The sequence below is a fragment of the Geotrypetes seraphini genome, chromosome 7 (assembly GCF_902459505.1).
Source record: "Geotrypetes seraphini chromosome 7, aGeoSer1.1, whole genome shotgun sequence".
NCBI lineage: Eukaryota > Metazoa > Chordata > Amphibia > Gymnophiona > Dermophiidae > Geotrypetes > Geotrypetes seraphini.
The window spans coordinates 7,363,375-7,384,013 of record NC_047090.1 but is presented as its reverse complement, the minus strand read 5'-3'; the positions used below and the strand labels follow the sequence as shown (position 1 = coordinate 7,384,013).

At 45.7% G+C, this 20,639-nt stretch overlaps 1 protein-coding gene across 4 annotated transcripts in view; it reads left to right on the top strand.

Moving 5' to 3' along the window:
* Window positions 1–20,639, top strand: part of NTF3 (neurotrophin 3) — a 212,218-nt gene that overhangs the window by 42,827 nt on the left and 148,752 nt on the right. The window contains exon 1 of one of the 4 annotated variants that reach the window (XM_033950726.1): window positions 7,774–8,272. The exons of the other annotated variants lie outside the window; for them this stretch is intronic. The gene's annotated coding sequence lies outside the window, so the exon portion shown is untranslated. Of the gene's footprint in view, window positions 1–7,773; window positions 8,273–20,639 lie in introns of those variants that run through there. 4 annotated transcript variants of the gene reach the window in all.

The window sequence follows — 20,639 nt, the reverse complement described above, 5'->3', positions numbered from 1 at the left end:
AATTATATTCTGGTGCTGCCCTAGAAGGCTTATTTGAGGTAATAGAGGAGTTAAGTTATTTTTTCCAAGGTCGCAAGGAATGTCTGGATTTGAACCCTGGTTTCCCTGAACTAACACTGCCTGCTGCACTAGCCATTAGACTATTGTTTACAGCAGTGGTTCCCAACCCTGTCCTGGAGGAACACCAGGCCAATTGGGTTTTCAGGCTAGCCCTAATGAATATGCATGAAGCAAATTTGCATGCCTATCACTTCCATCATATGCAAATCTCTCTCATGCATATTCATTAGGGCTAGCCTGAAAACCCGATTGGCCTGGTGTTCCTCCAGGACAGGGTTGGGAATCACTGAACTAGACCAGGGAAGGAGCTGGGATTTGCCTTTGCTATAGATTTTTTTCTTCATCCTTGATCAAAGCAACTGGGGAGGTTCACAGGCAGGAGATGACTTCCATCACCAACACATCTCTTCAAAAGGTTGCTTCTATGATCAAGTCTTTGCTAAAAATGTCAGCATTAGACAGGCACAGAGACCACTGACTAATCTTTTATTTCTGGCCAAGACCGTAGAAAGACTAGGTCAGAGTCATTTGAATGATCGTCTCGTTAATCAAAGTTGTCTTGACCTTTGCAAATCCCATTTTATGGATTAGAAGTACTGTTGGTTTAGTTCATGATCTGAGATTTGGAGAACAGGGAGAATGAGTGGTATTTCGCGAGTGGTCAACTCTCTACTATTGACACTCGAACATAAAAATTGCTGCTGCTGGGTCAGACCGGTGGTCCGTCGTGCCCAGCAGTCCGCTCCTGCGGCGGCCCTTAGGTCAAAAACCTGACAGTGTGAACTGGAGTGACTGGATGGCTTAATTGGTCTCTTGCTACCATCATCTACCATTCCACTCTATCATTAATCTCATGTTACTTTTCTTTTAATCTGTCTAAAATTTGGTGGGAGTTGTACAAATACAGCAGAAAAATGGGTGCAGAAAAAAAAAAATTCAGCATTAAGGCCTGGGCTCGATAAATTCTCACTCTTAAATTAAATAAATATATTCGGTATTACCTTGTTCCCATACGCTCAGAGATATGAAGCTCTGTAAGGAATAAACATATGGTAACATCTAACTATAATTTTTAGTTTTTATGCCTTTAAGTTTGCTGAAGCTTTACTTGTAATTTGAATGCAGCCCCACCTTAGAATGAATAAGCCACTTATCTTCACTGTGACTGCAGGGATCCTGAGGAAAGTGTGGCCCAGCCCCCTGGGGTTGTGGGTTCAAACCCACGCTGCTCCTTGTGACCCTGGGCAAGTCACTTAATCCCCCCATTGCCCCAGGTACGTTAGATAGACTGGGACAGAGAGGGGAAAATGCTTCAGTACCTGAATAAATTCATGTAAACCGTTCTGAGCTCCCCTGGGAGAACGGGATAGAAAATTTTAGAAAATTATTGAAGACCCGATTACTTGATAAATTTGTATCCTAATGGTATTTGGTCATCTTTTTAAAATGTTATGCATTTCTTATGTTTTATTATCTGATGTATTTCCATTTTAAATTGTATTCTTCGCTGTATGATCAGTTTTTATTGGTTGTGAGCCGCCTAGAACCATTCCCGGTTAGGTGGTAGATAAAAAATAAAATTATTATTATTATTAAAAGGCATAAAAACTAAAAATTAAAGTTAGATGTTACCATGTGCAATGACTGGATGATAAGCTCCGAGATGGGGTTTATTCCTTACTAGTTTTTAAGCCCGTTACATTAACGGGTGCTAGAATAGATGTGTCTGTCTCTCTGTCTTTCTTTCTCTCTCTCTCCTTGGCTGCTGTCTGTCTTTCTTTCTTTCTCTCTCTCTCCTTGGCCACTGTCTTTCTTTCTTTCTTTCTGCCTCTATTCTTGGTCGCCTTCTGTCTTTCTTTCTCTATCTCTCCTTGGCCACTGTCTGTCTGTTTTTCTTTCTTTCTTTCTGTCTCTCTCTCTCACCCTCCTTGGCCACTGTCTGTCTGTTTTTCTTTCTTTCTTTCTGTCTCTCTCTCTCACCCTCCTTGGCCACTGTCTGTCTGTTTTTCTTTCTGTCTCTCTCTCTCATCCTCCTTGGCCACTGTCTGTCTGGCTGTCTGTCTTTCTTTCTGTCTCTCTCCTTGGCTGCTGTCTGTCTTTCTTTCTTTCTCTCTCTCTCCTTGGCCACTGCCTGTCTGTCTGTCTTTTTTTCTTTGTCTCTCTCTCTCATTGGCCACTGTCTTTCTTTCTTTCTTTCTGCCTCTATTCTTGGTCGCCTTCTGTCTTTCTTTCTCTATCTCTCCTTGGCCACTGTCTGTCTGTTTTTCTTTCTGTCTCTCTCTCTCACCCTCCTTGGCCACTGTCTGTCTGTCTGTCTTTCTTTCTTTCTCTCTCTCCTTGGCAGCTTTCTGTCTTTCTTTCTATCTGTCTCTCTGTCACTGCCTAACTTTTCCATCTTAGCATCAATGTGTGTGTCATTCTGTGTATATTCAGTCGGGACCTCTTGCTTTACACTACCCAAACTGTGGTCTTCTTCCCGGTTCTTGTCTTCACCATTCTCATTCTGCTGGGCTGCAAATTCTCCATTCACTGGGTCAGAAACATCTGCACAGGGCTCCTTCCTCTCTGTCTCATTCGTAGCTTCCTCTCCTGTTCGTTCATCATGCTGTTTTTGTTTGTTTTCTGAAGTGGCCCCCTCAGCACGGGCTTTGTTTTCCTTCTGATTTGGTTTCCTTGCTGACTCGGACTGCTGCTTCTTCACGTCATCACCAGCGTTGCTGTCACTATCACTGTCCTGCCCTTTTTCCATCTGTTCTCCAGAACTGCCACACGTGCCATAAACTGCCACAGGCTCCACCACGGTACGCATCGCAGAAGCAGCATTGAGAGAAAAGCGCTGCACCGCGCTACCGCTGGCTTTGCCGTCTTCTGTCCACTGCGGCCCGCCCTCTCTGACTGCTTCCTGTTTCCGCTAGGGTTGGCCGCAGTGGACAGAAGACGGCAAAGCCAGCGGTAGCGCGGTGCAGCGCTTCTCCCTGGACAGGGATCTTCCAGCCACACAAGTGGGGTGACGTCCCCTTGACGGAGCCGACCCGGCAGTCTAAAAGCTGCAAAGCTAAAGAGCTTTGCACATGCGCCAGCCTTCCCCCCTACAGGGTCCCACCCCGTACCTATATAAGCCCACCCCCAACCGGCAAAATCCAGTTTTAAAAGTTTCCGCGATATCCGACTCGGTAGTCTTAACGGGTCATCCCGTTTACATCGCTTCAACTTTTATTTCAAACAACTTACTTTTCTTACTTCAAACATGCCTGAAAAAGCCAAGCCTGGCTTTAAGAGATGCACCACGTGCGACCTCAAGATGTCGGCAACGGACCCGCATGTCTCCTGCATTCGCTGCTTGGGTCCTCTCCACCTGCCTTCTTCATGCGCGCTCTGCGCACAACTGAACAAGCGCTCGCTGAAAATCCGAGCGCTCAAGATTAAAGAAATGGTCCTGCTGAATGCGGCCTCCGCTCTCCCCTCCGCCTGTCAGCAAGGGGTATCGGAGCCGCAAGGACCGCCTCACAAGGTGCCGAAGCTGGTAATTCGGACCAGCTCAGGCACCAGCGTCCCCTGCGTGTGTCTCGTCGATGCCGATGACGTCACACGCAGGGACGCTACCGATTGGCTCTCTGGCTCCTGGTCTACCGATTGGCTCAGTGCCTACTCCCACTGGCCAATCACGATCAACATTCTCCCTCTCGGTCCCGCCCTCGGCACCGACTGCTTCCACACATCGGCACCGAGCTACTGCTAATAATGAGCCTGCAGCCCTGCATTCTGCCTCCCCAGACCGGTATAGGCAATCTGCTTCAGCCAGCCCACCCAGGAAAATGAAGAGGAAAACTAAACATGTTATTTCCTCCAGTTCCTCCTCCTCCTCCTCTTCAGGCTCTCATACTGCTGCTGCTGCTGCTGCTGCTCCAGTCCTGGCTCAGCCCCAACTCTCTCACCAGTCTCAAACTTTGATGCAACCTGCCCTATTTCAACTATTCCAACAATTTCAACTGTTTCAACAACAGCAACTACTCTCCGCACAGCCTCTTGAACTGGGCACTCGGATTCCATCCTCACCTCCTCGGACCCAGCAGGAAGCCATACTCTCCGACTCGGTCTCCACTACCTCTTCTATGGCAGCGGAGCTGGAATCTTACTATGCTTCCTCCTCGCGCTCACCCTCGCCTGGTCTGCAGACGGATCCCCTGCTCTCTTCTCTGACTCAGGACGACACTCCATCTGAACGGGACAGAGCATCGCCCCCGGAAGACACCTCCTACCCACGCTTCCTATCCAAGATGGCGTCTTCTTTACAATTGACCACCACGGCCCAGCCGGACCCCCGGGAACAGAGACTTCAGGTACTTAAATATCTTAACATCCCGAAGGAAGTAGTCTCATTGCCCCTTCATGCTACTCTGGCTGATTCCCAGAAAGCGATATGGAACACTCCCTACTCGTCCCGGGTCACGAAACGCAGTCTGGAGCATAAATACAAGGTTCAGGATGTGGCGGGATTTGGCAAAACTCAACTCCCCCACCAATCCCTGGTGGTCCGATCTGCCTTGCGGAAATCCAAATCCTCCAAAGACTTTGCATCTACTCCACCAGTCCGCGAGATGCGCATCATGGACTCCATGGGTAAACGAGCTTACCAAAACTCCATGCTATCTGGGAGAATAGCGATACATCAGTTCTTCTACACTCAATACCTTTATTCTAACATGGAGGATTTGAGAAAACTGGTAGAGACCTTACCGGTGCCCACTCAGGATGCTTTCAATGCCGTCCTCTCCAACTTTGAGGAATGTTCCAAGAACCTTATCAGAGCAGCGGACGATGCCTTTGATACCGCCATGCGGGGGGCGGCTACAGGTATTTCCACCCGCAGACTGGCATGGTTACAATGCTCTAAACTGGGGGTGGATATTCATGATAAGGTGGCAGATGCTCCTTGTCTCGGAGACAGCTTGTTCGGGGACAAGGTTAAGGATCTCATTGAAGGGCTTAAAGAAGATTGCACCACACTGGATGCTCTGGAAGAAGATTCAGCGCATCACTCAAAACAGCCATTTAAAAAGCAACTGCCCTCTCAACGGCAGTTCAATCCCAGGAAGTCGTTTTCTTCTGCCAAACAGTTTACTCCATATCCGCAGAAGCAGTTTCGGCCTTCTCGGCACCAGTACTCCAATAGAGCCCCTCGAGACCGTCGCTCTCCTAAACAAGCTCAACCTACGGGTCAAAAGCCCCAACCCTCCTTTTGACAACCCTCCTCTTCCAGCTGTTCCGGTGGGAGGGCGGTTAAAGTTTTTTCTCCCAGCCTGGCAGACTATTACCACGGACACATGGGTCTTGCGCATTATTCACCATGGATACCGCCTGCGATTCCTGACTACTCCTCCTGGGTGCCCCCCTTCATACCAGTCACTTCAACCATCTCACCTGCTTCCTTTACAACAGGAGTTGGCTCGGTTGCTGGACATTCGAGCAATAGAGCCAGTCCCCGAACACCAGTGGGGCCAGGGGTTCTATTCCCGTTACTTCCTCATCCCGAAGAAGTCGGGGGGCGTCCGCCCGATTCTGGACCTACGGAACCTAAACAAATTCATATTAAGGGAGAAGTTCCGCATGCTCTCGATCTCCGCCATCGCTCCCCTGCTCCAGGTAGATGCTTGGCTCACGTCCATAGACCTTCAGGATGCGTATCTCCATATTCCCATTCATCCCTCACACAGACAGTACCTCCGGTTTGTGTTTCAAAACCGGCACTACCAATACACAGTCCTCCCTTTTGGCCTATCGTCATCCCCAAGGGTATTTTCCAAGTGTGTCATCACGGTCGTAGCGCATCTACGCAAACAGGGCCTGTCTATCTTCCCTTACCTAGACGACTGGCTCATTTCAGCTATGACGCCCTACCTCACAAGCCAGGCGTTGGAAATAACCATCAATCTCCTTCTACAGTTGGGTTTTCTCCTCAATTTTCCAAAATCTCATCTCCTCCCATCTCAGTCGCTGCAGTTCATCGGGGCAACGTTTCAGACGCAGCAAGCTATGGTTTTCCTTCCGTCACTGCGAATGCAAGTCATCCAGCAGCTGATGTCCCCCTGGTACCCAGGGCTCTGGGTCACAGCCAGGGACATTCTCACCTTGCTAGGACACATGGCGGCCACAGTACAAGTGCTGCAGTTTGCTCGCCTAAAGATGAGACCGATCCAATGGTTTCTCAAGAAACATTGGAACCAGTTCCTTCAACCTCTTTTCACGCCAATACAATTAACGTCCCAAGTGCTTCAGGACTTGCAGTGGTGGGTTCACGTGGATCCCCAATCTCACGGGATTCCGTTTCATCCGCCGCAGCCTACTGTCACGATCACGACGGACGCCTCCAAGAAAGGCTGGGGCGCCCATCTCTTCACTTGGTCCACGCAGGGCACCTGGTCCCCTGCATTGACTCGATACAGCATCAACTTCCTGGAACTGCATGCCATTCATCTCGCGCTACAGGTGTTCCAGCGCCACTTACACAGTCAGGTCATACGAATCCGCACCGACAACCAAGTGGCCATGTTCTATGTGAACAAACAGGGGGGGATGGGCTCCGCTCACTTGTCCAGAGAAGCAGTCTCCATTTGGAACCTCGCTCTCCAGCTCCACTCCACCCTGCAAGCTGTCTACATTCCTGGCACGGACAACCAGCTCGCAGACAGACTCAGCAGGCAACTCTGTCCTCACGAATGGTCACTTCAGAACACAGTTACGCGAAAAATTTTTGCAAAATGGGGCACTCCATACGTAGATCTATTTGCATCCCAGACGAACGCCAAATGTCCCAGATTTTGCTCCAGGTACGGAGAAACAACCTGTCTGGCAGAAGACGCGTTCCTCCTCCACTGGTCTCAGCATCTCCTCTATGCGTTTCCTCCGATTCCTCTGATTGGAAAAGTCCTTCAAAAGGCCATCGCAGACAAGGCCTCCCTGATCCTCATCACACCGTATTGGCCACGACAAGCTTGGTTCCCCGTCCTCCTCAACCAGGCGTCTCAGGCTCCTTGGATTCTCCCGCAGTTCCCGGATCTTCTCACGCAACACGAGGGGCAGCTGCTACATCCCAATCTGAAGTCTCTCAGATTGACAGCCTGGCTTCTGCTCCCACGCTGACGGGGGATGCGGCCTTCCCTCCGGAGGTACTGCACATCCTTCTTGCCTCTAGAGCTCCTGCGACTCAACGCTCCTACGCCGCCAAGTGGACACGTTTCCAGAGCTGGTGCTCCACCCGTCGAGTTCACCCCAGCACCTCCACCTTGGCTCAGGTCCTCCGATACCTTACCTCTCTGCAGGTCTGCGGACTTTCCTACAACTCCATTCGTCTACATCTGGTGGCCATCTCAGTGTACCATGATCCCGTAGACGCGATCTCTCTGGTACGCCATCCAGTGGTCAAGCGCTTCTTCAAAGGCCTTCTTCGTCTTCATCCTCCCTTGCGACCTCCTACACCGGTCTGGGATCTTAATCTTGTGCTGCAGGCTCTCATGGCTCCACCATTTGAACCTCTCTCAGTTACACCACTCAAATTTCTTACCTGGAAGACTCTATTCCTTGTTGCTATTACCTCGGCTCGCCGTATTGGAGAGCTACATGCCTTGGTATTTTATAGTCCTTATACACAATTTCTTCATGATAAAGTACTATTAAGGACTCATCCTAAATTCCTGCCCAAAGTGGTATCAGCATTCCATTTGAACCAATCCATTGTGCTGCCTACTTTTCATCCACCACCTCACCCTTCGCCGGAGGACGAACGACTCCACACGCTGGACTGTGCCAGAGCTCTCCGCATCTACCTGGACAGAACTGCGACTCCTCAGCGCCCGTCTCAGTTGTTCCTCTCCATACGCCCATCTTCCTCTCCTAGACCTGTTACGAAGCTGACATTGTCCTCTTGGATTACACAGCTCATTGCGTACTGTTACGCATCTACCTCCAGTCCTGCTCTTCTGGAGATCCCTCCGCATGTCACGGCTCATGACCTCCGAGCTATGGCTACCACCTGGGCTAACCTTCGCCTTGCTCCTCTCCAAGAGATCTGTCGAGCGGCTACCTGGTCCAGGATTCATACCTTTGCCAAACACTACTGCCTTGATGTGGAATCCGGCGCAGATGCATCACTGGGTTCTACTGTCCTGCAAGCGGCTATATGAGGCGTCAACCTCCCTCCTCCTCTCCATCTCAGGTAACAGATCTTTATTATTATTATAATAGTATGATTATATTCTGTTACCTTCAGCTCGGGAGGCACCCACTTGTGTGGCTGGAAGATCCCTGTCCAGGGAGAAATAGAAGTTGCTTACCTGTAACGGTAGTTCTCCTTGGACAGATGGATCTTACAGCCACACAATCCCGCCCAGCCTCCCCTATTGTTGCCGCCAGCTTTATACCTAACTGGATTTTGCCGGTTGGGGGTGGGCTTATATAGGTACGGGGTGGGACCCTGTAGGGGGGAAGGCTGGCGCATGTGCAAAGCTCTTTAGCTTTGCAGCTTTTAGACTGCCGGGTCGGCTCCGTCAAGGGGACGTCACCCCACTTGTGTGGCTGTAAGATCCATCTGTCCAAGGAGAACTACCGTTACAGGTAAGCAACTTCTATTTTTCTCTCAATGCTGCTTCTGCGATGCGTACCGTGGTGGAGCCTGTGGCAGTTTATGGCACGTGTGGCAGTTCCGGAGAACAGATGGAAAAAGGGCAGGACAGTGATAGTGACAGCAACACTGGTGATGACGTGAAGAAGCAGCAGTCCGAGTCAGCAAGGAAACCATAGAAACATAGAAATAGACGGCAGATAAGGGCCCACGGCCCATCTAGTCTGCCCACCTTAATGTCCCTCCCCTACCTTTGCCCTGTGAATAGATCCCATGTGCCGATCCCATTTGGCCTTAAAATCAGGCACGCTGCTGGCCTCAATCACCTGTAGTGGAAGACTATTCCAGCGATCAACCACTCTTTCAGTGAAAAAGAATTTCCTGGTGTCACCTCGTAGTTTCCCGCCCCTGATTTTCAACGGATGCCCTCTTGTTGTCGTGGGACCCTTGAAAAAGAAGATATCTTCCTCCGCCTCGATGCGGCCCGTAAGATACTTGAACGTCTCGATCGTGTCCCCCCTCTCTCTGCGCTCCTCGAGCGAGTATAGCTGTAATGAGTCCCGAGACCATCCGGGTGGCCATTCTTTGCACCGACTCCAGTCTCAGCACATCCTTGCGATCATGCGGCCTCCAGAATTGCACACAGTATTCTAGGTGGGGCCTCACCATGGATCTATACAATGGCATAATGACTTCCGCCTTACGACTGACGAAACCCCTTCGTATGCAGCCCATGATTTGTCTTGCCTTGGACGAAGCCTGCTCCACTTGATTGGCAGACTTCATGTCCTCACTGACGATTACCCCCAAGTCTCGTTCTGCTACCGTTTTTTGCTAGGATCTCGCCATTAAGGGTATAAGACTTGCATGGATTCTGGCTGCCCAGGTGCATAACTTTGCATTTTTTGGCATTGAAGTTGAATTGCCATGTCCTAGACCATCGCTCCAGTAGGAGTAGGTCGTGCATCATGTTGTCGGGCACTGAATCTTCGTCTGTTGTGCATTTGCCCACTACATTACTCAGTTTGGCGTCATCGGCGAATAATGTTATTTTACCTCGAAGCCCTTCTGCCAAGTCTCTTATAAAGATGTTGAATAGGATTGGGCCCAAGACTGAGCCCTGTGGTACTCCACTAATCACCTCCGTCATTTCGGAGGGGGTGCCGTTCACCACCACCCTTTGGAGCCTACCTCCAAGCCAGCTCCCAACCCATTTCGTCAATGTGTTACCTAATCCTATAGAACTCATCTTGCTCAGTAACCTGCGGTGTGGTACGCTATCAAATGCTTTGCTGAAGTCCAGGTACACGATGTCCAGGGACTCCCCAATATCCAGCTTCCCCATTACCCAGTCAAAGAAGAAACCAAATCAGAAGGAAAACAGCGGTGCAGCGCTTTTCTCTCCATTTAAACGCGGGTGAGCCAGCGAGAAGGTGGAGGTGGTGGTTTTGGCAGTGAGTGAGGGCGGGAGGGGGTAGTCGCCGGCTCTGCTGCGCTTTCTCGATCTGGCCGCCGCATACGCACTCTGGCCACGGACCTACGGATCAGGGATTGCAGATCACGCAGGTCTGAGTGCGCATGCACGGCTAGCGTTTTATTATATAAGATAGAGCTTCATATCTCCGAGCGTATGGGAACAAGGTAATACTGAATATATTTATTTAATTTAAGAGTGAGAATTTCGGATGTGTATATAAGATACGTTTTTCTCCCTCTCATTTTTGAATTTAGCAACCTGTCGTTCTCAAGTTGGATTCTATAAATGGCAACAGTGAGGCGTCCTACCACCGTCTAACTTACCTGCGTTAATCGGCACAGTAATTGCCTGTGCTGCTAAAAACCGATTTAAAAAGTCATTAAAAAAAAAAAGTAGCTGCCTTTTTCTACGTCACCCTTGTAAGTATGTGGTGTATTACCGTACTGGGAATTGAAAAAATCCTGAGCCCAGGCTGATTTTTGGGTTGAAGAAGTTCGATCATGTAACTCCCTCCTACCGACTCCTGCATTGGCTGCCGATGGAGGCACGTGTGAAGTTTAAGTTTGGATGTTTTTGCCTTAAGGTACTTTTCGGCCTAGCCCCCAGATATATAACCGACCTTTTCTCGTTCTCAACCAATAGACATAAGAGAAGCTCAAACTTGAATTTTGTTTCTCCACCGGTTAAAGGATGTAAATTTAAAACACATCAGCAACATCTCTTCTCATATCAGGCAGCATTATGGGGTAAAGATCGGAAACAATTACTCATGCTTGTGAATACTCACGGGGAATTTAGGAGGCTGCTGCTTTGCACAATCTTTCCCTACAATAACTGACCGCTAAACTTTAACTCTGTTAGTTCTACTCAATCTGTAACATTTTTAATCATTGTAAAACACATAGACCGGGGTTCGATTCCCCGACGGGGAGCCAGTTACTAATTTATTTCTTGTGGTATTGGTCCTTCCTCAGGTCCTGCGGTATATAAACTGTTATTATTATTATTATTACTCTCAACCCTGCTCTATAGCCTATATCAGTGGTTCCCCACCTGTCCTGATGGACCACCAGGGCCAATCGGGTATTCAGGCTAGCCCTAATGAATATGCAAAGGGCAGATTTGCATGCCTGTCACTTCCATTATATGCAAATCTCTCTCGTGCATATTTATTAGGGCTAGCTTGAAAACCCGACTGGCCTGGTGGTCCTCCAGGACAGGGTTGGGAACCACTGACCTATATTATGCTTACGAATATGCATAAATATTTTCCTAAATCTCGCTAAATCTCAGCATCTTTGATCTTAAGAGGACTTGAGCATTATTAGCTAAAGTTACTTTATTTTATTTTTTTTGGTGTGAGCTTTAAAACTTACATTACATTACATTAGTGATTTCTATTCCGCCATTACCTTGCGGTTCAAGGCGGATTACATTCAAAATTTGAAGGAATAGAATAAGCGATGACATAGAATTTTTAAGGTAATAAAACCTTGGGTAAAGAGTTACCAACGGGAAGTAGAGGTCTTTAGGAGATAAGAAAAGGGTGAATTATGGGGTTTTAGATAACGTTTGGTAGATAGAAGAATATTAGAGAGTACTAAGGGTATAGAGAGTGTTGGATATTGGGTTGGGATTGGTTGTGCTGGATAGGTTTTATGTGTTTTTTGAAGAGTATGGTTTTAATATCTCTCTTGAAGGTTTTGTAGTTAGTAGTTGAAGATAACAGAATGGTGATTTGTCTGTTCAGTTTAGCTGCTTTGGAGGCTATTAGGTTGTCATAAATTTTTTTCATTTGGACTTCATTGTATTATGTAATTGCAAATTTGCTTTCTGGTGTTTATGTTTTCAAAAATTAATAAATAAATAATAATTTTAAAAAAGTAGGTGCCAGGAAAGCGCCAACCCTCGTGGGCACCAGAATCATGCCTAAGCCTGGCGCCTCAGGTCAAAGTAGGTGTGGTTAGGGACAGACACGATTCTTTAAAACCCGGGCCTACATTACCGGCGCCTACGTGTAATTGACGCCCAGCCGGTGCCATTTTTGAAGGCGCCGTTTACAGAATCCAGGTCCAAGTGGTATTCTATAAGGTCTCTATGTTCAGTGCTGGTTTCTGCTCCTAACTTCAGGCAACGGACTTACGCCTGCTAAAACCTGATGTAAATGCTTACCCAGTATTCTATCATTATGCACATAACTTTTCTGAATGCCTCTGATATGCCCATGCCCCAGCCATGGCCATTCACACATTGGTAAATTATAATGAGAACCAATTACCATCAGCGATTGGTTGTTAGCATCCAATTATTGATAGCTAAGACCTCATTTATCAATTAATTTATTCACAGATCTTGGCAGTACACTCAAATTTCGGTACCGTATACCATACCATACATTTTTCTTCTATACCACAAATTTCAGCAAGGATTCAATGCGGTTTACAACAAGATTAAGAACTGAGGACATATATATAATCCAGAGCATAAGAATATAAGACTAGCCCTACTGGGTCAGACCAATGGTCCATCAAGCCCAGTAGCCCGTTCTCATGGTGGCCAATCCAGGACACTAGTACCTGGCCAAAACCCAAGGAGTAGCAACATTCCATACAGAATCCCAAGGAATAGCAAGATTCCAGGGCAAGCAGTGGCTTCCCCCATGTCTTTTTCAATAATAAACTATGGACTTTTCCTCCAGGAACTTGTCCAAACCTTTCTTAAAACCAGCTACTTTATCCACTCTTACCACAACCTCTGGCAACACGTTCCTGAGCTTAACTATTCTCTGAGTGAAATATATTTCCTCCTCTTGGTTTTAAAAGTATTTCCCTGTAACTTCATCGAGTGTCCTCTAGTCTTTGTCATTTTCGACAGAGTGAATAATCAATTGACTTGTCCCCGTTCTACTCCACTCAGGATTTTGTAGATTTCAATCATATCTCCCCTCAGCCGTCTCTGTTCCAAACTGAAGAGCCCTAATCGTTTTAGTCTTTCCTTATACGAGAGGAGCTCCATCCCCTTTATCATCTTGGCCACTCTTCTTTGAACCTTTTCTAGCACCACTATATCTTTCTTGAGATAAGGAGACCAGAACTGAACGCAGTACTCCAGGTGAGGTCGCACCATGGAGCGATACAGGGGCATTTTAACAGTCTTAGTCTTGCTAACCATCCCTTTTCCGATAATTCCTAGCATCTTGCTTGCATAGATTATCTTCTTCCTTAGCATGAAATAAATTGTGAATTACTATACAGCAGTAAAACTTGCAAAACTAAAACGATCACTCAAAAAATGTGGATGAGCCATAACTCCACTTCAGTCGTGGGTCTCCCAAAGCCGTTGCTCCTTGGAACCTTGATAGTGGTCAAAGGCCCATATGCTATCAATTTGATCGATGCTTGGATAGTAAACATCTATAACTCAAAACTAATGTTGCTTATAATTCTAAGTGAGTTTCTATCCCTAATCAGCATCAGATACTCTTTAGAACATTGCTTGTAAATGCACATCTTGAAGAATGATCATAAAACTGAATAATGAGATGATCTCCTCTGGTAGATCTGAATGTTACTGGCATTGTTTTGAATCATTGTTGTCTCTATTAAATACATATTCAGAGAAACACATTGTCACGAGGCAGACTATGCAACACAAAAAAAAAAAAAATGAAAGTCTCTACCTCCAGGATCAAGTGCTAATGCACAACATCTTCAGAATTCAATATGGAAAAAAGTTCGTCAAAGACTTGAGCAACCATTAGTGGAAAATATAATTATTACACTAGCTACTAAAACATCAGAACACTTCCTACTGGTGGGGAGAGTGTGGCGCAGTGGTTAAAGCTTCAACCTCAGCACCCTGAGGTTGTGGGTTCAAACCCATGCTGCTCCCTGTGACCTTGGGCGAGTCACTTCATCCCCCCATTGCGAAAAGTTTCAGCCTCTGATAAGCAGAACTGGTATTGGGTTGTCATAATGCCTCATTCCACCAATAAGGGCCAATCTCATCAGTGATGTCACTACATTTTGATTTCTAGAGTGGCGCAGTGGTTAAAGCTACAGCCTCAGTACCCTGAGGATGTGGGTTCAAGCCCATGCTGCTCCCTGTGACCCTGGGCGAGTCACTTGATCCCCTCCATTGCCCCAGGTACATTAGATAGATTGTGAGGGAAAACTGCTTGAGAACCTGAATAAATTCATGTCAACCGAGCTCCCCTGGGAGAACGGTATGGAAAATTGACTACATAAATAATAAACTGCCCTGGACCGCTATGCAGAATTTCTCACCTTAGTCACTGACCTTCACATAATGCAGAATAATAGACCACGGATGAGAAGCAAAAACTGGGATGGTAAGTGAGAAGCCAGATGCTGTGGGCAGCAGTGCAGTGGAGAAAATCGTGCATGACAAGGTCAAGGCTATCAACGGAGAAAGCCCAACTTACTGGAATAACAGACTCAATCAATCCTCCTCAATCAGACACAGAAGAACCCATTCGCTATTCTATTACCCACCATCCAAAAATGTCAAACGAAAAAAACTCTATGACAACCTAATAGCCTCCAAAGCAGCTAAGTTGGACAAACAACTCACCACTCTGTTATCTTCATCCACAGATTACAAGACCTTCAAGAAAGAAATTAAAACCATACTCTTCAAAAAACACAACCATCCCAACCCAACATCCAACACTCTATAAACCAGTGGTCTCAAACTCAAACTCTTTGTAGGGCCACATTTTGGATTTGTCGGTACTTGGAGGGCCGCAGAAAAAATAGTTAATGTCTTATTAAAGAAATAATAATTTTGCATGAGGTAAAACTCTTCATAGTTTATAAATCTTTCCTTTTGGCCAAGTCTTAATAATAATATTGTCATTTATAGGTAAAGAGACCTATGATCAAAAAACTGTTTTATTTTACTTTTGTGATTATGATAAACATACCGAGGGCCTCAAAATAGGACCTTGGGGGCCACGAGTTTGAGACCACTGAGTTAAGGAGAACATTTAATCTGCTGGCTGGGTTGGAGGGCAGAGAGAAGAACAGGACAATCAAGCCATTGTGACATCACTGATGAGGTTGGCTCTTATTGGTGGAATGAGGCATTATGACATCACAATCTCGGCTTTGCTTCCCAAAGACAAACAGGATGTCATGGATACAGTTAAGGAAACTCAAACCCTTTGCAGGGCCACATTTTGGATTTGTCGGTACTTGGAGGGCCGCAGAAAAAATAGTTAATGTCTTATTAAAGAAATGACAATTTTGCATGAGGTCAAACTCTTTATAGTTTATAAATCTTTCCTTTTGGCTAAGTCTTAATAATAATATTGTCATTTATAGGTAAAGAGACATCTGATCAAGACACTGTTTTATTTTACTTTTGTGATTATGATAAACATACCGAGGGCCTCAAAATAGTACCTAGCGGGCCGCATGTGGCCCCCGGGCCACGAGTTTGAGACCACTGCTATAAACCCTTAGTACTCTCTAATTTTTTTCTAATTACCAAAGATTATCTAAAACCCATAATTCTCCATTAAAATTTTATCTCATCGTTTATTCTATTCCTTCAAAGTTGAAATATAATTCTTGTTTTTAGTTTGGATGTAATCCGCCTTGAACCGCAAGGTAATGGCGGAATAGAAATCACTAATGTAATGTAAAATGTTTGATCAACTTTTTATCTGGATAAAATCCAGCCTACCTCTTTTGCTACAACTGAATAAAAACAGAATGATTCTAAAAGATAACAGATTTTGTTTTCACAAGTCTAGAATAGAGAGTCTCGGCTCTGTTACTAAAAGGACTTTTGCCCCCCCCCCATGCTAAAGTGGGAATGGGATGATTCAGCAGGGCCAGTTCAGCGCAGCCGTCTCCTCGCAGTCCTTTCAGCGTGGGCTGTTTCATCCCTTCCCTCCCCCTTTTACAAAACCGCAAAAGCGTTTTTTTTAGCGCAGGCCAGCGTGCTGAATGCTCTGCGCTTCTCTCGACGCTCATAGGAACTCTACGCGTGTCGGGAGCAGCACAAAGATTTCAGCGCGCCAGCCGGCACTAAAAATCGCGGTTTTGTAAAAGGAGGGGGATCATATATTGTGGGAGGTGGATTAAAAATCTTGAAGGCGCTTTGGACCTACTGAGGAGGGGACGGACATAGGTTTGTGGGTGAGCTTCTGAGGATTTGGGGGCTATGGTTGCATGTAGCTCGCATGCATTCCATTTACCCTGTGTTATCTTTTATTGGTAAATGGAATAAGGGCTAACGATTACTGATCCATCTAAAAGGCACCCCCTCCCCCTTTTTAGAATTGGAACTTTTGCTCTCTTCAGCAATGGGAAATGAATGTCCATATAAGCCTGAGTGTAGGGATGGAGATCTGATAAGTTCTGATCCAGGGCATCAGAACACTGGCGGGGTCCGCACGCGGGCGGTTCTGAGCGCAGGCCGGGTCGGCACACCGACCTAGGCCCTGTGTGCAGATCTGTGCCTGTGTGTGGATCTAGGCCTGGGTTTGGTTCTGAGGCCCTGTTTCTCATTTCCTCTCCCTCTCCCACTCCCTCCTGCCACGTATACATTCTAAGCAAGAACAAGGGTTGCACCTTGAGCAGAATGCTGAGGCATCCCTGACTCTGGCCACATATTAACCTGACCATACATTTACCCTTTTTCTCTTATCTTGTTTAAGCATCCCTCCTCTCGACTCTAAGATTGCATGTGTGTTTTATTGTGGGGCATTCCTACACCTGAGATCTTACTGGAACTTGGATTCTGAATGTTGGAAGTTGTACAGTTACGGTTTAAAAACAGAATAATGTTTGAAAAACGATGACAGAAGGCATGAAAAGAACTCTGAATTCAATTAACCAGGCGGCTACTGCGTTTGTTCAATAAACTGACCTTTTTTCTAAGAAAAACCAAAGTCTTTTCTATATTCTAAGAGGGCTAGATTTTTCACACGGATGCTGGCAATTCCATTATATTCCGCGCCACTCTCCCCACAGGTGTTGGCACTTCATAGACGGAGAGTGCGTAATTGGGGTAATGTGGACTGGCTAAACTAGCGGCTGAATATTAGCGATGAGCTTCAAAATCTTTCCTGTTCCTTTTTCAAAGGAATGTGGTTCAGAGCACGCACTATGGGGGTCCTTCTATGAAGGTACGCTAAATGCTCAGATGCCATAGGAATATAATGGATGTCTTTAGCATGTAGCACGGGCTAAATCGGTTAGTGCACCTTCATAAAAGGACCCCTCTGCTCATGAAGGGACAAATTCAAGACATGGCACTGGACTGCAGGCGCCCAAATGATACATGCTGAGCATGAATTCTATACTGGCAGGATTATTTTATGACCTGCTCCCAATCCAGACTCTACTGGGCCATATTTTGGCCGATATTATCCACCTAAGAATTAGTAACATAGTAGATGATGACAGAGAAAGACCCAAATGGTCCATCTAGTCTGCCCAACCTGATTCAATCTAAAAATTTGTTGGTTTTTTTTTTTTTTTCTTTTCTTCTTCGCTATTTCTGGGCAAGAGTCCAAAGCTCTGCCCGGTACTGTTCTTAAGTTCCAACTATTGAAGTCTCCGTCAAAGCTCACTCCAGTCCATCTACACCCTCCCAGCCATTGAAGCCCTCCCCAACCCATCCTCCACCAAACAACCATATACAGACACAGACCGTGCAAGTCTACCCAGTACTGGCCTTAGTTCTTCAATATATACTATTATTTTCTGATTCTAGATCCTCTGTGTTCATACCTTGCTTTTTGGAACTCTGTCACCGTTTACGTCTCCACCACCTCTCTCGGAAGCGCATTCCAGGCATCCACCACCCTCTTTGTAAAGTAGAATTTCCTAACATTGCTCTTGCATCTACCACTCCTCAACCTCAAATTATGTCCTCTGGTTTTACCATTTTCCTTTCTCTGGAAAATATTTTGTTCTACGTTAATACCTTTCAAGTATTTGAACATCTGAATCGTATCTCCCCTGTCCCTCCTGTTCTCTAGGGTATACATATTCAGGGCTTCCAGTCTCTCCTCATACGTCTTTTGGTGCAAACCTCCTGTCATACACGGACAGTGAAGTCATACGTTGACCAGCTGTAGTTGGACTACTGGGCCGTATGTTTCTGTTTTACTCCCCTGTTATCTTCCGTCTTCTGCCACATGTCTTCTGCCTGAAGCCTCTTACGGAGGCTGCCGTATATGCTTTAATCATTCAGAATTAAGCTTCTAGAGTAAAAATATGCTCTTGGTTAAAACATTAGTGGCCAATAAACAATCAAAGAGTGCACCGTTCCAGCCGATTAGAATCCAGCTTGCCTGGTTAACTTGATAAAAGCAATATGTTTTAAAATTCCCATTTACGAGTGTGGCTTTCATATCCTTTGTACTGTGCCTGGACTGGAAAAGGTCTCTCCTGTTCTTGTGTTTGTGACTTCTAATCTCTCACTGGTGCAAAAAAAACCCCAAGCAAACTGTGATAGTGAGTCCTGGAGTGGCAAATGCGACGCAGCCCAAAGGAATTGAATGGGCTGCGTCAAATTTGCTGCGCGGGAGTCACTACTGTGGCTTTGCAAAAGGGGCCCTCAATTATGTTGGTTAGGTGGAGCTGCAGGTAAAAAAAATGCTCAAGATAGTGCAAATAAATTGGATGACGTGTAATAAATTCAATCAAATCACTAGTAAGTCTTTGTGGAACAACATGTGGAGGGTCGATGTCCAAGATGAAGGTTTTATTAAAACAACTTAATGATCCACATGACGATGTTTAGAACCTAATCCATTGAGATCATCTGGATCCAACAAGGTCTGTGTTTCAACACTATGGTCTTCCTCAGGGGTCCCTTTAGGTAACTCATGGATTATGTACTTTCTCCCGCTCTTGAGCAATTCTCAACAGCGCAGAAGTTTCATTGTTTGTTTTTAATACATAATGCACGAGTTTCCTTATAGGACCTACTGGGACCTCTGAGGAAGACCATAGTGTCAAAACACGGACCATGTTGGGTCCAAGTGCTTTCAGTGGATTAGGTTCTAAATATCGTCATATGTATTATTAAGTCATTTTAATAAAGCCTTCATCTTGGACATTGACCTTCTACAAATCTCTTGCTTTGGTTGGTTCCTTTTTTGTGGAGGAATTAGGGTCAACTTTTTTATTTTGTTGCAACAAGTGGAGGGGAATTTTTGAAAGAACGTCTAAGTCCAAATCAGGACATCCAAAATACACATCCATCTCTCAGCCATTTTTGAACAGGAAAAATGTTGGGATTTTTGGGGGAAGCGATGAGCTTCTGGAGCTCCCTCCTTCCAACATCTACCTTCCCCATCCTCAGGTATATCCCATAAATCAGGTTACACCAGGGGGCAAGAGGAGTGATCCTCACTTGTTCTTGCACAGAGGGAACATTTGCCCATGGACCAAGGGTTGCCGTATTTCAAAACGTCATTTCATAGCAACATGCATGCATGGGAGTGAGGTAGGGTGGTGGTTGGGTAACGGAGGGATGGGTGGATAAGATATTGATGTGTTTTTGCTAAGATTTTCTTAATGTATGTAAACATATGTTATGATCTGTTTGTGAATTGCATTATTCTGTAAGATGTTAAAATTTAATAACGATTGAACTTAAAAAAAACTATTGCAAACATTTTTTATTAAGTTAGATCATTTTTATTGTTTTTAATATCAAGCAATTATACAAGAACAGAAAAAATAGCACAAAATGGCACAAAAAATAGCAACCACAAGGACAACATCTTTAGACCTTGATTTGGGTCGGACTATGACACTTTTTACCCAACTAGCTTGATAAGTATCCGTAAATAATATTGTTTGTGATGCTTTGTGACCACATAGGGGCAGTTCTTCCTTTAATTGTTTCTCAGTCTTAAAGCCATAAATTAAAAACTGTGAGTGGTACCACCTTCCTGGTAGGCCTGATAGTTTCCATTCCATCGTCTCAAAGGTTTAGTGCAGGGGTAGGGAACTCCGGTCCTCGAAAGCCGTATTCCAGTCGGGTTTTCAGGATTTCCTCAATGAATATGCATGAGATCTATTTGCATGCACTGTTTTCAATGCATATTCATTGAGGAAATCCTGAAAACCCGACTGGAATACGGCTCTCGAGGACCGGAGTTCCCTACCCCTCTGGTGCATTCAAGCCCACCAGTTTATTTTGACTTGGCTTTTTGAAACTGGTATTCAGGAACTGTTAACTGAGCTTTTATCTTACCTTCATTCGAGGATTTTGGCTTCTCATAATTCAGCTACTTCCACTGTTGATCCATTTTTTCATGGGATCCCTCAGGGGTCAGGACTAGCTCTATTATTTTCAATCTTGTTCTTAGCCCTTTGGCTCTGCTCATACAGTCCTTACATCTTAATGTATTTGGAAGATAACGTGTAGGGTTGTCTATTATGTAGATCTTCCAGATTTTTATTTAACACACTTGAATAATTTGACTGGTTT